The sequence below is a fragment of the Ovis canadensis genome, chromosome 2 (genome assembly GCF_042477335.2).
Source record: "Ovis canadensis isolate MfBH-ARS-UI-01 breed Bighorn chromosome 2, ARS-UI_OviCan_v2, whole genome shotgun sequence".
Classification (NCBI taxonomy): Eukaryota; Metazoa; Chordata; class Mammalia; order Artiodactyla; family Bovidae; genus Ovis; species Ovis canadensis.
This window is the reverse complement of record NC_091246.1, coordinates 4,048,745-4,061,863: the sequence shown is the minus strand read 5'-3', so window position 1 is coordinate 4,061,863 and position 13,119 is coordinate 4,048,745.

Genomic DNA, 13,119 nt, shown 5'->3' with positions numbered 1-13,119 from the left:
TTGATGTTTTTCTGGAACTCTCTTGCTTTTTCCACTATCCAGTGGATGTTGGCAATTTGATCTCTGGTTCCTCTGCCTTTTCTAAAACCAACTTGAACATCAGGAAGTTCACGGTTCACGTACTGCTGAAGCCTGGCTTGGAGAATTTGAGCATTACTTTACTAGCGTGTGAGATGAGTGCAATTGTGTGGTTGTTTGAGCATTCTTTGGCATTGCCTTTCTTTGGGATTGGAATGAAAACTGACCTTTTCCAGTCCTGTGGCCACTGCTGAGTTTTCCAAATTTGCTGACATACTGAGTGCAGCACTTTCACAGCAGCATCTTTCAGGATTTGAAACAGCTCCACGGGAATTCCATCACCTCCACTAGCTTTGTTCGTAGTGATGCTTTCTAAGGCCCACTTGACTTCACATTCCAGGATGTCTGACTCTAGGTGAGTGATCATACCATCGTGATTATCTTGGTCATGAAGATCTTTTTTGTACAATTCTTCTGTGTATTCTTGCCACCTCTTCTTAATATCTTCTGCTTCTGTTAGGTCAATACCATTTCTGTCCTTTATCGAGCCCATCTTTGCATGTTCCCTTGGTATCTCTAATTTTCTTGAAGGGCTTTAAACTACCATAGTAAATGGAAAGCCAGAGAACAGGTTTGAAATAGATGATAGTGGTTTTCCATTCCTGTTCCAACAACAATAATAATGAAAACATACAGCTGTTAATGTAATTCTCACAGGATACTATTACTTCTTCAGTTTCCATGGTGGCTCGGTGGTAAAGAATCTGCCTACAAAGGAGACTTGGGTTCAAAGCCTGGGTTGGGAAGATCTAGAGAAGAGCATGGCAACCCACTCCAGTATTCTTGCCTGGAGAATCCCATGAACAGAAAAGCCTGGTGGGCCACAGTCCATGGGGTCACAAGAGTCGGACACAACTTAGTGACTAAACCACCACCACCACCACTGTTACCTAACAGAGGTCCTGTGCCTGGAGCATGCTCCTACTTTGTCATATATATATATGTATATATGTATATATATATATATACATATATACATATATATATATGTAAAGGATGGAAATTGGGAGATTAGCAAGTGTGAGAAGTATTAAAGATGTTAGCACCCAACTAAGAAGATTCTGCCTTGACATTTACAGATAATTGAAAAGGAAATGACTTTTTCACAATATGAGCCAGTATCTTCAGTGTCCTATTCCATCTCAATCACCTCCGGGACCTTTGATAGTGCTCATCTCACACTTTGGATGCTGGGCTAGAACGAGACATCCCTTGTTATTTAGGCCTCTGACACTAACATTTCTGACCAAGGAATGAGAGAGTAGGAAAAACAATGAAAGAAATCTCACTGAGCATTCAAGCAACATAATACAGGAGCAAAGATACAGATTCTGGATCCAGCAGCCAGGCAGGCACCCTCACCTGCCGTATAATAACTGTACAAAAAGTAAATTAACTGCATCCCTTGGGCTGCAAGGAGATCCAACCAGTCCATTCTAAAGGAGATCAGCCCTGGGATTTCTTTGGAAGGAATGATGCTAAAGCTGAAACTCCAGTACTTTGGCTGCCTCATGTGAAGAGTTGACTCACTGGAAAAGACTCTGATGCCGGGAGGGATTTGGGGCAGGAGGAGAAGGGGATGACCGAGGATGAGATGGCTGGATGGCATCATGGACTCGATGGACGTGAGTCTGAGTGAACTCCGGGAGATGGTGATGGGCAGGGAGACCTGGCGTGCTGCGATTCATGGGGTCGCAAAGAGTTGGACACGACTGAGCGACTGAACTGAACTGAACTGAAGGCTCAGTCTCCTTTGTGATAAAATGACTGTTTACTGGAAACAGGCAACAATGGTGAAGTGTTAGTTAATTATAACAGAATTTTAGGGCATAGATAACGAGGAAGGGATGACTCTCAAATTCCATGACCCAGAAGACTGCCATGTCTGCCTTGTCTGTGCCATAGGACTGAATGTAGGAAAATAAAAACTGAGCAGTCTTCTCCTAGCCAAGCCTAATTGCCTCTCTTCCAAAGATTTTTTTTCTTCTCACTTAGCTAAATAGTACCTCTTTCGTTGTCTATAATCTTTTCATAGAATTTATCACTACCTGACATTATGCAATGTCAGGTATTATGCATTATGTCAGACATTATGCGTTATGTCAACAAAGGTCCGTCTAGTCAAGGCTATGGTTTTCCCAGTGGTCATGTATGGATGTGAGAGTTGGACTGTGAAGAAGGCTGAGTGCAGAAGAATTGATGCTTTTGAACTGTGGTGTTGGAGAAGACTCTTGAGAGGTCCTTGGACTGCAAGGAGATCCAACCAGTCCATCCTAAAGAAGATCAATCCTGGGTGTTCATTGGAAGGACTGATGTTGAAGCTGAAAATCCAACATTTGGCCACCTGATGCAAAGAGCTGACTCATTGGAAAAGACCCTGATGCTGGGAAAGACTGAGGGCAGGAGGAGAGGGGGATGACAGAGGATGAGATGGTTGGATGGTATCACCGACTCAATGGACATGGGTTTGGGTAGGCTCTGGGAGTTGGTGATGGACAGGGAGGCCTAGCGTGCTAAAGTTCATGAGGTTGCAAAGAGTCAGACACAATTGAGCGACTGAACTGAACTGACATTATATGATAAATCTGTTTGTTTCTTTATAGTCTCTCTGCCTAATTAGAATATGAGTCTCATGAGGCCAGAGATGGTCTGTTTTCCCTTCACTGGATCCTCAGCATTGAGAAGAATGCTGGGCTTGTGGAAGGGCTCAGGAAAGGTTTGGTGCCCAACTGCATAGACAGCATGTGAGGGTTTTTCCATCCTTCCAATCCTGACACACACTTCCAAGACCCCCATAGTTCAACAACAGCAGATCTTTGCTGTCTTCAGCCCTACATTTGTCTGACTCTTCCCTGACCTCCCAGTGCCAGCGTGTCACCTGTTTTACTCCCAGCCCTCTTCTGTATTAGTCGGGGTTCTTGATGGCAGATGAAACAACCAACTTAAACATCAGTAGATAAGATATGTATCACAAAGCAATGGGGACGCATGGCACTGATAGGAAGGTGGTAGATGCCAACCAAGGGCAAAGGAGAGTCCACACAGCTAAGCTCTTGGATCATCCAGTTCCATTGCAGATGTCTTGTTTTCCCCCTACATGCCCTCTGACTCGTGTTAGACCCCTAACCCCACTGAGAAAAGTGAAAGTGAAGTCATTCAGTCATACACGACTCTTTGCATCCCCATGGACTGTAGCCTACTGGGCTCCTCCGTCCATGGGCTTTTCCAGGCAAGAGTACTGGAATGGGTTGCCATTTCTTTCTTCAGGGGATCTAAGCCTCACATAATTTCTACTAGCCCTGAACTTTGGGCTACTCCTTCAAAATTCAAAAATCCTCCTTTATAAAGGAAAAAAAAAGCCATCTGCTTAAAAGAAAGCAAAAGCTTGTATCCTGGCAAAAGCTACATGGTAGATTATTAGGTGAAAGAAGCCAAAGTACAGAATATGGTACGTGTATCCTTTATGCAAAGCAAAGCAAAAGCGTGCCTATGCTGCAGGAACCCATGCGGATTTCCCTGGAAGCTGCAAACTCTCGTGGTCATGCGGTTTCTACGAAGGGACTGTGACTAGGAAATGGGGGGAAAGGACACACCCCTTTTACTGCAAGTGACTAGTTAGACCCTTTGAATTTTGCACTATGTGTGCATATTACCTAACAAAAAGATGGATTTAAAGTGACTTTAAAAAAAATAAAAGTAATTAAAAAAAAGAATACCACCCTGGGCAAGACTATATGACAGGTCTACTTATTTTTTTATGGTTTAGCTTCTAGAAACAGGGGTAGAAAACAGTTTTCTTCCTACTGGTTAGAGAGGGTGGAAGGGGGGAATTCCCCCTCAACCTTTTATGGTAGGTTCTCCTCTGCATATATGAAGAATATCTGAATGCATTGTATCTGTGGTAGGTTTCTTTAACGGCTCCATTTTTCACCCCTTTCTGTATTCCTAACCTTTGTCAAGTGATTTTCACTTCCTTCTGTTAAAGGCAGAGTCCCTTCTGCCACCTCTTAAACTTGGACTGAACCACATGAATTGCTCTTGGATTATGGAACAGCGGTGGCAATGACAGGGAGTCACTCCTGAGTCTAGGCTTCAAAAGTCATCTTCTGTTCCTGTTTGCTTTCGTGAATCTCTACCATCTCCATGGGAAAAATCCCTGACTCATCTGTTGGTCCAAGGAAGACAAGAAGCATATTGAGCAGACCTTGTCCAGTTGCAGTTCAGAGCTTCCTTTTGGGCCCAGCTAAGATGAGCAGAACTCTCTGATAAATACATGTTCATCACATGGTCTCTACAATGTGTGATCACTTGTTATGTAGCACTTGGTGACTGACACAGCAACAAAAATGAAAAATATCTGATGCAGGTGCTACCTTCCTGATTGCATGGACTGGGTGACCTCTTACCCTCTCAAAGGAAGAAAAATCACTGACATCTGGTAAATCCTTGTAATGGGACCTGCATTTTATCTTTCGATTATCACACAGTCCTCAGCGGCACCCTTCTATAAAACAGGAAACAGAGGTTCAAACAAGTAAACAATCTTCTCAAGTTTATAAAGATGGTAAATGGTAGAGTTCGGATTTTAAACAATTTATATGGGATGTCCTTTTTCTCACACACTAAAAATAAAAAGCTGTTTCTTTAATAGACACAGTCTAATACAAACCTAATACAGGGAGGTCCAGTCCCTTTCCAACCAACCTACTTGGGTAGACATTAAGATGAGCTTAGAATACAGCCAAAAATGGAACCGCCACAAGAGTGTCACAAGACAAACAGTTTTCATATTCATCTCTAGAGAGTCATTCCCCAGGGAAGGCAAGATTCCCTTCTGGAGAAAGGAGCCTTGGGCAGGAGCAAACTTCTGGGTTCAGAGCAGCCTCAGCTAATAAATCATTTCTGAGACAATAGCCTGCAGTATCAAGTTACTCCAGGCCCATTTTTGCCATCTCTGGATTAAAACACTGTGCTCTGCACCTCAGGCTGAGACCTGGGAACATCTTGCTGCTTTCAAGTGCTCAGACTTCCTGAGTTGCCCTTTGTTTCCGAAGTTCCGGGCAGGCTTTTGCCTAGAAGGATAATGGGCCCACTCCCACTCTCCAGGAGATGTGCACATGCCTGCTGGCTCAAAATGCTCAGGAAACAGCAGCACTTCCCTGCAGAGCATTTGGGAATTCACAGCCACCAACTCTTGCAACCATCATCTCATTTTTTCTCTTCCTTTCAGCTCAAGGAGGTCAGTTTTATGACCTTTGTGTTTCCAAGGAGAAAACGGAAGCTCTGAGAGCAAAGGATAACGGCTTCTGGCTCTACCGCTGACAACCAGAAGATATGAATTTAAAAGCCTGGCTCCTAAAATAAAGCCAGGGACTTGTCCCCAGTGATTGGTCACATGGCATGACGGCTCCTGCGTTGTGCCGTCACGTGACCATCCTCCGGAAATAAGCTTTGCTCTTTCCTAGTGAACCTTGGTAGAAATACAAGTTGTCTGCCGGAACACTTGATTGAGCCATCTCTGTACCTTGTTACACATGACTTGATCATGCAATATCACAGGAAGAATGGACCTCAGAGGTGTAGCTGGCCCAGCTGCTCCATTTTATACCTGGAGTAACCGAGACCCAAGGCCATGCAGGGAAGTCTGTAATAGAAGCCCAAACTTGGATTTTCACATCATGACAGCAGCCCACACCCTCCTTACAGCTCCAGTCTGAAGCAAAAACTACTAAAAATGTTTGTATTACAGAGTATCACTGAGCCTTCTCTGATCCTCTCATTGTGTCTCCCCTGGGAAACAGACTAGATGGGCTTTTGTTTCTCCATTTCCCAGACAAGGTAATGGGCAATCAGAAAGGTAAAGAACCCAGGACTGAAATACTCTAGATCAGAGACAGTTGCCAGCAGTCCTGAAGAAGCCAACCCCTTCATTTTCAAAGGAAGCTTAGTGAGATTCATTTACATGTATCTATTTATTGCATTTATTCATCTATTTATTTACTTACAGCATTTATTGCATGGGACTTTGTGCAATTACCAGGTTGCTGCTAGAATAACAAAACACACATGACTTGGTGCCTGCCCGCATGGGTGTTACATTCTAATCAAGGAAGCAGACATGAAGTCTATAATCATATAAATAAAAAGTCTATAATTATATAAATAGATATACAGTGAAAAATATAGGCAGTCATAACAGCATGCTGTTGACAAGGAGGACTGACTTCTTATAACGTGAAGACATGTTTCTCTTGGGAGCTCTGAAAAGAAGTGAGCATCCTTAAAGGGAAGATGTGGGTGTCCTGACACAGGAACAGGTTTCACAGGAGTAACAGACAGAATGCCAGAGTGAGTGGGGTACCGCAGATACAGAGAGGGGAGGGGGTGAGATGGGGTTCAGGTAGAGTTAGACCATGCAGTTCTTTGTTCGGTCGGAGAATTGTGACTCTCGTTCCAGGAGTCAAAGAAGCCACTGAAGACTTTAAATGGTTGAGCAGAATTATCAGACCTGTGATTTAAAAGTTAAACACATTCTTCCTCTAATGTCGAGAAAAGATCAGAAGGGCATCAAGCAAACGGGTGGCCGTCTTGACTAGGGAAGAGGCAGTGAGAGAGGTGAAAATTGTGCAGATTTGCACTACATTTTGGATGGAGATGCAATAGGATTTGGTGATTGATGACTTGGGAGAGCAGAGGGAATAGAAACTAGAAGATGTTAACGAGGACTCCCAACTTTCTGGCCTGGGAAATTAAGTGATGAAGAGTTGAGAAACACCAGAGAGAAAAAAGCAAAAGGCCAAGTGTCTGAGGCTGGACAGAAAGTGAAGGATTCAGTTTGGGATGTGTGGCAAGGTTAGCTCAATGGCCAGTCATGAATTTAGATCTCAGAAGGGAGTCTGGACTGGGGAGATAAATCTGGGAACCATCAGCTACAGATGGTTCTTCAAGTCAGGGGATGGTCTGGATTTCCTACAGAGGAAGTGAACAGTGGGAAGGGCAGAGCAAAGCAAAGCTGAGAATCCAGGAAAAGAGGAGACGTGGGCTCACACTCTGGGGACTTCAACATTTTAGACAGAAAAGTAGGTGCTGGTAGTTGAAAGTGAGAATGAGGAAGCAGGTAAGGAGGAGGAGAATCAAAAGAAAACGCCATGATGAATGATTAATGTTTTCCAAGTGGTAGAGAGGTCAAGTGAAATGACAACTTAGACTTAGCTTCATGAGAATGGCTAGTGAATTTAGGATGGACTGATAAGGCAGAAATCTACCTGGAGCCAGTTGAAGACAGAACCTTGCAGGGAGGAAAATAAATTGCACGCTTGACAATGTTTTTGAGGGGTTTAGATGTGAAAGAGGATAGAGAAACTGATCAGTCCCTGGAGGGAACTTTGACATTAGTTTATTGGGATTGTTACATTTGCTTTGTGACCTTGGACAAGGTCACTAACTCTGTTTTTATACACATGCAAAATGAAAATAATAGAAGATATTGGTAAACTGCTGAGATGAACCACAGGTAGTACAGAGGATGGAGAATGGAGGTTGGATGACAAATGGATATGGTGGGCAGGCAGGAGTGGCCCTGGGCTGAGGGAGGGACTGTTCTTGCTTTGGAGGATAGATGTCAAGGATGGGACAGGATGTCAAGGGACAGTTCCTATGTGAGTTAGTGGAACCTGGCCTAGGGGCCACTTGAGATTCTAAATCTAGTGTGTATGAAGGGGACTGTGGGAGACCCGAGGACAAATGTGGCTGCCTTAGGAGTTATTCCTCCAGTCCAGGCGCTTGGTCCACGTTCTGTGGATGGGAGCCCTGGAGGCTGTAGCCATACAAGTGAGAGTACAGACAGACGATCGAGATCAGAGACGAGAGAGCATCAGATCAGGGCCAGCCGGGTGGGCATGCACAGTGGGGCTGCAGAAGCAAGGCGTGCCAGTGTTCAAGTGATTAATCTCTCGTCTCCATTACTCTAAATGAGCTAACAAATCCCTTGCTGGGCCTGTCACACCGATGTTCCGCATGCAAATCCTTCCTAATGAGCAGGGCACAGGGCTGGTCCCCTGGTTTGTAAATCCATTCATTTCACAAAACATTGTCCTGGTCCCATTTTTCTGTGACAATCAATTGGCAGATGAGCTGTTAAGTGAAAACACTGACCATTTAGAACTGCTTTTGGAATGTGCTGTCTCACAACCAGACACACTGCATGCAGTGGACTCAGGACTGAATGAATGACTTGGGTTCATGTCCTGACTCTGACCATTTTTCCTCTTCTGAGCCTCTATTATTTTCCTGCGTGAAATGAGGGGCTGAAGCTAGGCTGGCATTTCCAAAGAGTGTGCTGATATATTTACAGCTTGCAAAATTTTTTATAAAGATTCTACAATAAAATATTACAGATAAATTGGGGGTTGAGGAGCTCAGTAAGCTTTTTTTTTTCTTTTTGGTTTTCATTCTCAGCCCCCCATGAGACATCTCAGAATCATTAATACATTAACTTGCATTATGAGTATTGATCAAACAGGCATTTTAAAAAAATGGAGAATTTTGTTGATCAAATCTTCTGAAACTGCTAGGCCAGATAACGTTGGAGATGCTTCCAAATACTTACCTGCCTGTAACTATAAAGAATCAGTGGGAATTAGAGAAAGAAAGCTGCAAAAAGTTGAAAAGGGTCATATTAATTGATTTCAAGGACACTTATTGGGAACCCTATGTCAGGCATTATTCTTTTCTATTAATAACTTCTCTTTCACATCTGCTGGACTCAAAGAAGGCAAAATTGGAAGAGAAAGGAGAGTTAAGCTACCTAATTGATTTTATTATATTAGATTTTATTACATATTGTATTCATTGTATTAAATTATATTTGTTCTCAGTATTCTCAGCAAAGTTTATTGAAACTCACGTGATCCCTGAGCCCATTACCCACATCCCTGTTATCTAGTATCCAGGCTCTGCTGGAATATTTCCAGGAGTGTGAACTCTTTATCTTCCAAAACAACCCACTCCTACTTTGGGTTACAGTTTTTCAGAAAAATACCACAAGTTCCTCCCCATGTTTCTAACGGGGCCAAGCATGATCAGCAAAGTTCCTTCACCTTGCCAGGGCTCCATGTCTTCATATGGAAACCTAGGGAGCTGCAGAACTCACCTCTAAGTCACTTTATGGCTTTAGCACTCCTGGGTTCCAAATGTGGGCAGGTGGTAAGGTGTAAAATTCGGGACACTGCTGCACCGTGACTATGAAGTCCCAGTGTAGGAAATATTAAGAAATATACCACATATATCCATTAAGGCTGATCCAAGAATATCTTACCCAAGAGGAACTGGAATTTCTTGAGATAATAAGTGCACGACAAGGACAAGAATCCTGAGTTCTAGGCCCTCCTCTCACCAATCAGCTGTGTGGCTTGTAGCAGATAGTTATGGACTGGATGTATGTGTCCCCTCAAAATTCATATGTTGAACTCCTAACCCATAATGTGATTGTCCTAGGAGGTGGGACCATTGGGAGATAATTATGTCATGAGGGTGGATCCCTCATGAGTGAGATTAGTGCCCTTAGGAAAGAGACCCTGAGAGCTCTCTTGCCCTCTTTCCATCATGATGGATACAAAAAGTCATCATTCTGCCACCAGGGGGTGGGCCCTTGCCAGACAGCAAATCTGCTGGCAACTTGATCTTGTTCATCTCCCACTCTGTAACTGTGAGAAATAAATTTCTGTTGTTGACAACCCACCCAATTTGTTAAAACAGCCCATACTGACAAAGATACAAGTTAATGCCAGTCTGAGCTCATTCACATCCTTATAAACAGAGAGTCATGTCACATGATGGCCAATGTCCCTTCTAGGTATAATATTCTATCTGCCTCTGATGAGTCCAAAATTTGTCTTGGAAGGAATCTGATGAATAAGGAAGAAAAGAAATGTTCTTCTAACCAGAAGAGACACAAGGACTGTCACATGATCAAATCCTTATGATGGACAGTATACAAATCTGTCCTAAGCTATAAGAAAGGAGTAATAGCTAGCAACATTAGCAATTTATTCAGTGGTTACCTAGGTCACTTACACTCTATTATTCAACATATGTGTTTTAAGCACTTACTCTACAGCAGGCTCTATGCTAAGTTCTGTGGTTGAAGAAATGAATAAGACAGAAACTATTCTTGTTTTTGTAGAACCTACATTTGGGCAGGGTGGGGGGTAGTGAGGGAGAGTGGAGCAGTGGGAATAGATAGTAATCAATTGAATAAATGAGCAAGATGACTTGAAATAGGATAGTGGTGAGCAAATAGATTTGATTGCTATGATAGCAACCCCAAATCACATTAGTTTATACAAGATAAAAAGTTTATCTTTAATCATATAACAGCTCAGACATGAGGAATCCAGAGAACAGGTGTGACTGTTCCACAGCTTCAGGAACACTGGTTCCTTCCCTCCTGTTGCTCTGTCATCTTTAGGCATTTCACTCGTCTGCTTAGTTAATGATGGAATAATCACTTCAATCTTCTAGCTAGTTTGAAAGAACGGGCATATCTTTCTCTTTACGAGTAAGGCTCAGAGCAGCAAAAACGGCTTCTGTTCACTTCTCATTGGCCAAATGTTATCACGTGGTGATATCACCTGTCAGGATGCTTGGGAAATGTAGGTACAGCCATTCCTTAGTAAAAAACACAAAGTTCTATTACCTCAGAAGAAAGAAACAGTAGATACTGAGAAATAACTAGCAATACTTTTCATAGGTAAAATAAGTAACACAAAGGGTATATCAGTCAGATTAGTCTGAATGATGCAACAGTAACAAACAGCCCCCAAATCCTAGCGGATTAAGAGTTACTGTTGCTCACATGGTGCATTGGTAAAGAATCCACCTACCAAGGCAGAAGATGCAAGGGACTCGGGTTCAATCCCTGGGTCAGGAAGATCCCCTGGAGTAGGAAATGGCAACCCATTCCAGTACTCTTGCCTGGAAAATCTCATGGACAAAAGAGCCTGGCGGGCTACAGTCCACAGGGTCACAAAGAGTCAGACACGACTGAACACACATATACTCATGCTGCCCTGCAGATTCAGAGGACAAATGGGTCTCTTCTCATCACCATCATGAAGAAACTCATCTTACACATGCCAGTTACCAGGCCAGGGAGAAACAGATCTCTGGAAGGTCTTTCATTGGCAATTAACTGCTCAGAATAACTGAGATCATTTTTTGCCCACACTTCCTTGGCCAGAACTAGGGGCATGTTCCTACCTAACAATAAGGAAACAAGAGTATCACCCTAATGAGTCCACAGAAGGAGAAAGAATTAAAATATGTGGTAAATACTGCTCACTCCCTGTAAGGGTAATGGGACACAGTAACTTGAATAGGAGGTTTACTGTAAATAGTCCCCAAACCCTTTCTGAGCAGTTACTGGAACTGAGGCTTGAATGTTAACAGGTCATAAACATTTGAAAAATCTGTAAAAAAGTATAATTTTATTTTTTAACTCACCATGGTTGCTATGTAGAGGGGTGAAAAAAAAGAAGTAAGATCAGAAGCTTTTAATTTTAATCAAGTCCCATTTGTTTACTTTTGCTTTTATTTCCAATATTCTGGGAGGTGGATCATAGAGGATCCTGCTGTGGTTTATGTCAGAAAGTGTTTTGCCTATGTTTTCCTCTAGCAGCTTAATAGTTTCTGGTCTTACATTTAGATCTTTAATCCATTTTGAGTTTATTTTTGTGTATGGTGTAGAAAGTGTTCTAGTTTCATTCTTTTACAAGTGGTTGACCAGTTTTCCCAGAACCACTTGTTAAAGAAATTGTATTCTCTCCATTGTATATTCTTGCCTCTTTTGTTGAAGATAAGGTGTCCATAGGTGCAGTTCCATTGATCTATATTTCTGTCTTTGTGCCAGTACCATACTGTTTTGATGACTATGGCTTTGTAGTAGAGACTGAAGTCAGGCAGGTTGATTCCTCCAGTTCCATTCTTCTTTCTCAAGATTGCTTTGGTTATTCAAGATTTTTTGTATTTCTATACAAATTGTGAAATTATTTGTTCTAGTTCTGTGAAAAATACCATTGGTAGCTTGATAGGGATTATACTGAATCTATAGATTGCTTTGGGTAGTATACTCATTTTCACTATATTGATTCTTCTGATCCATGAACAAGGTATATTTCTCCATCTATTTGTGTCTTCTTTGATTTCTTTCACCAGTGTTTTATAGTTTTCTGTATATAGGTCTTTAGTTTCCTTAGGTAGATATATTCCTAAGTATTTTATTCTTTTCATTGCAATGGTGAATGGAATTGTTTCCTTAATTTCTCTTTCTGTTTTCTCGTTTTTAGTGTGTAGAAATGCAAGGGATTTCTCTGTGTTAATTTTATATCCTGCAACATTACTATATTCATTGATTAGCTCTGGTAATTTTCTGGTGGAGTCTTTAGGGTTTTCTCTGTAGAGGATCATGTCATCTGCAAACAGTGAGAGTTTTACTTCCTATTTTCCAGCCTGGATTCCTTTTATTCATTTTTCTGCTCTGATTGCTGTGGCCAAAACTTCCAAAACTATGTTGAACAGTAGTGGTGAGAGTGGGCACCCTTGTCTTGTTCCTGACTTTAGGGGAAATTCTTTCTATTTTTCACCATTGAGGATAATGTTTGCTGAGGGTTTGCCATATATTCTGCACAACAAAGGAAACTATAAGCAAGGTGAAAAGACAGCCTTCTGAATGGGAGAAAATAATAGCAAATGAAGCAATGGACAAAGAATTAATCTCAAAAATATACAAGCAACTCCTGCAGCTCAATTCCAGAAAAATAAAAGACCCAATCAAAAAGTGGGCCAAAGAACTAAACAGACATTTCTCCAAAGAAGACATACAGATGGCTAACAAACACATGAAAAGATGCTCAACATCACTCATTATCAGAGAAATGCAAATCAAAACCACAATTTCACGCCAGTCAGAATGGCTGCTATCCAAAAGTCTACAAGCAATAAATGCTGGAGAGGGTGTGGAGAAAAGGGAACCCTCTTACATTG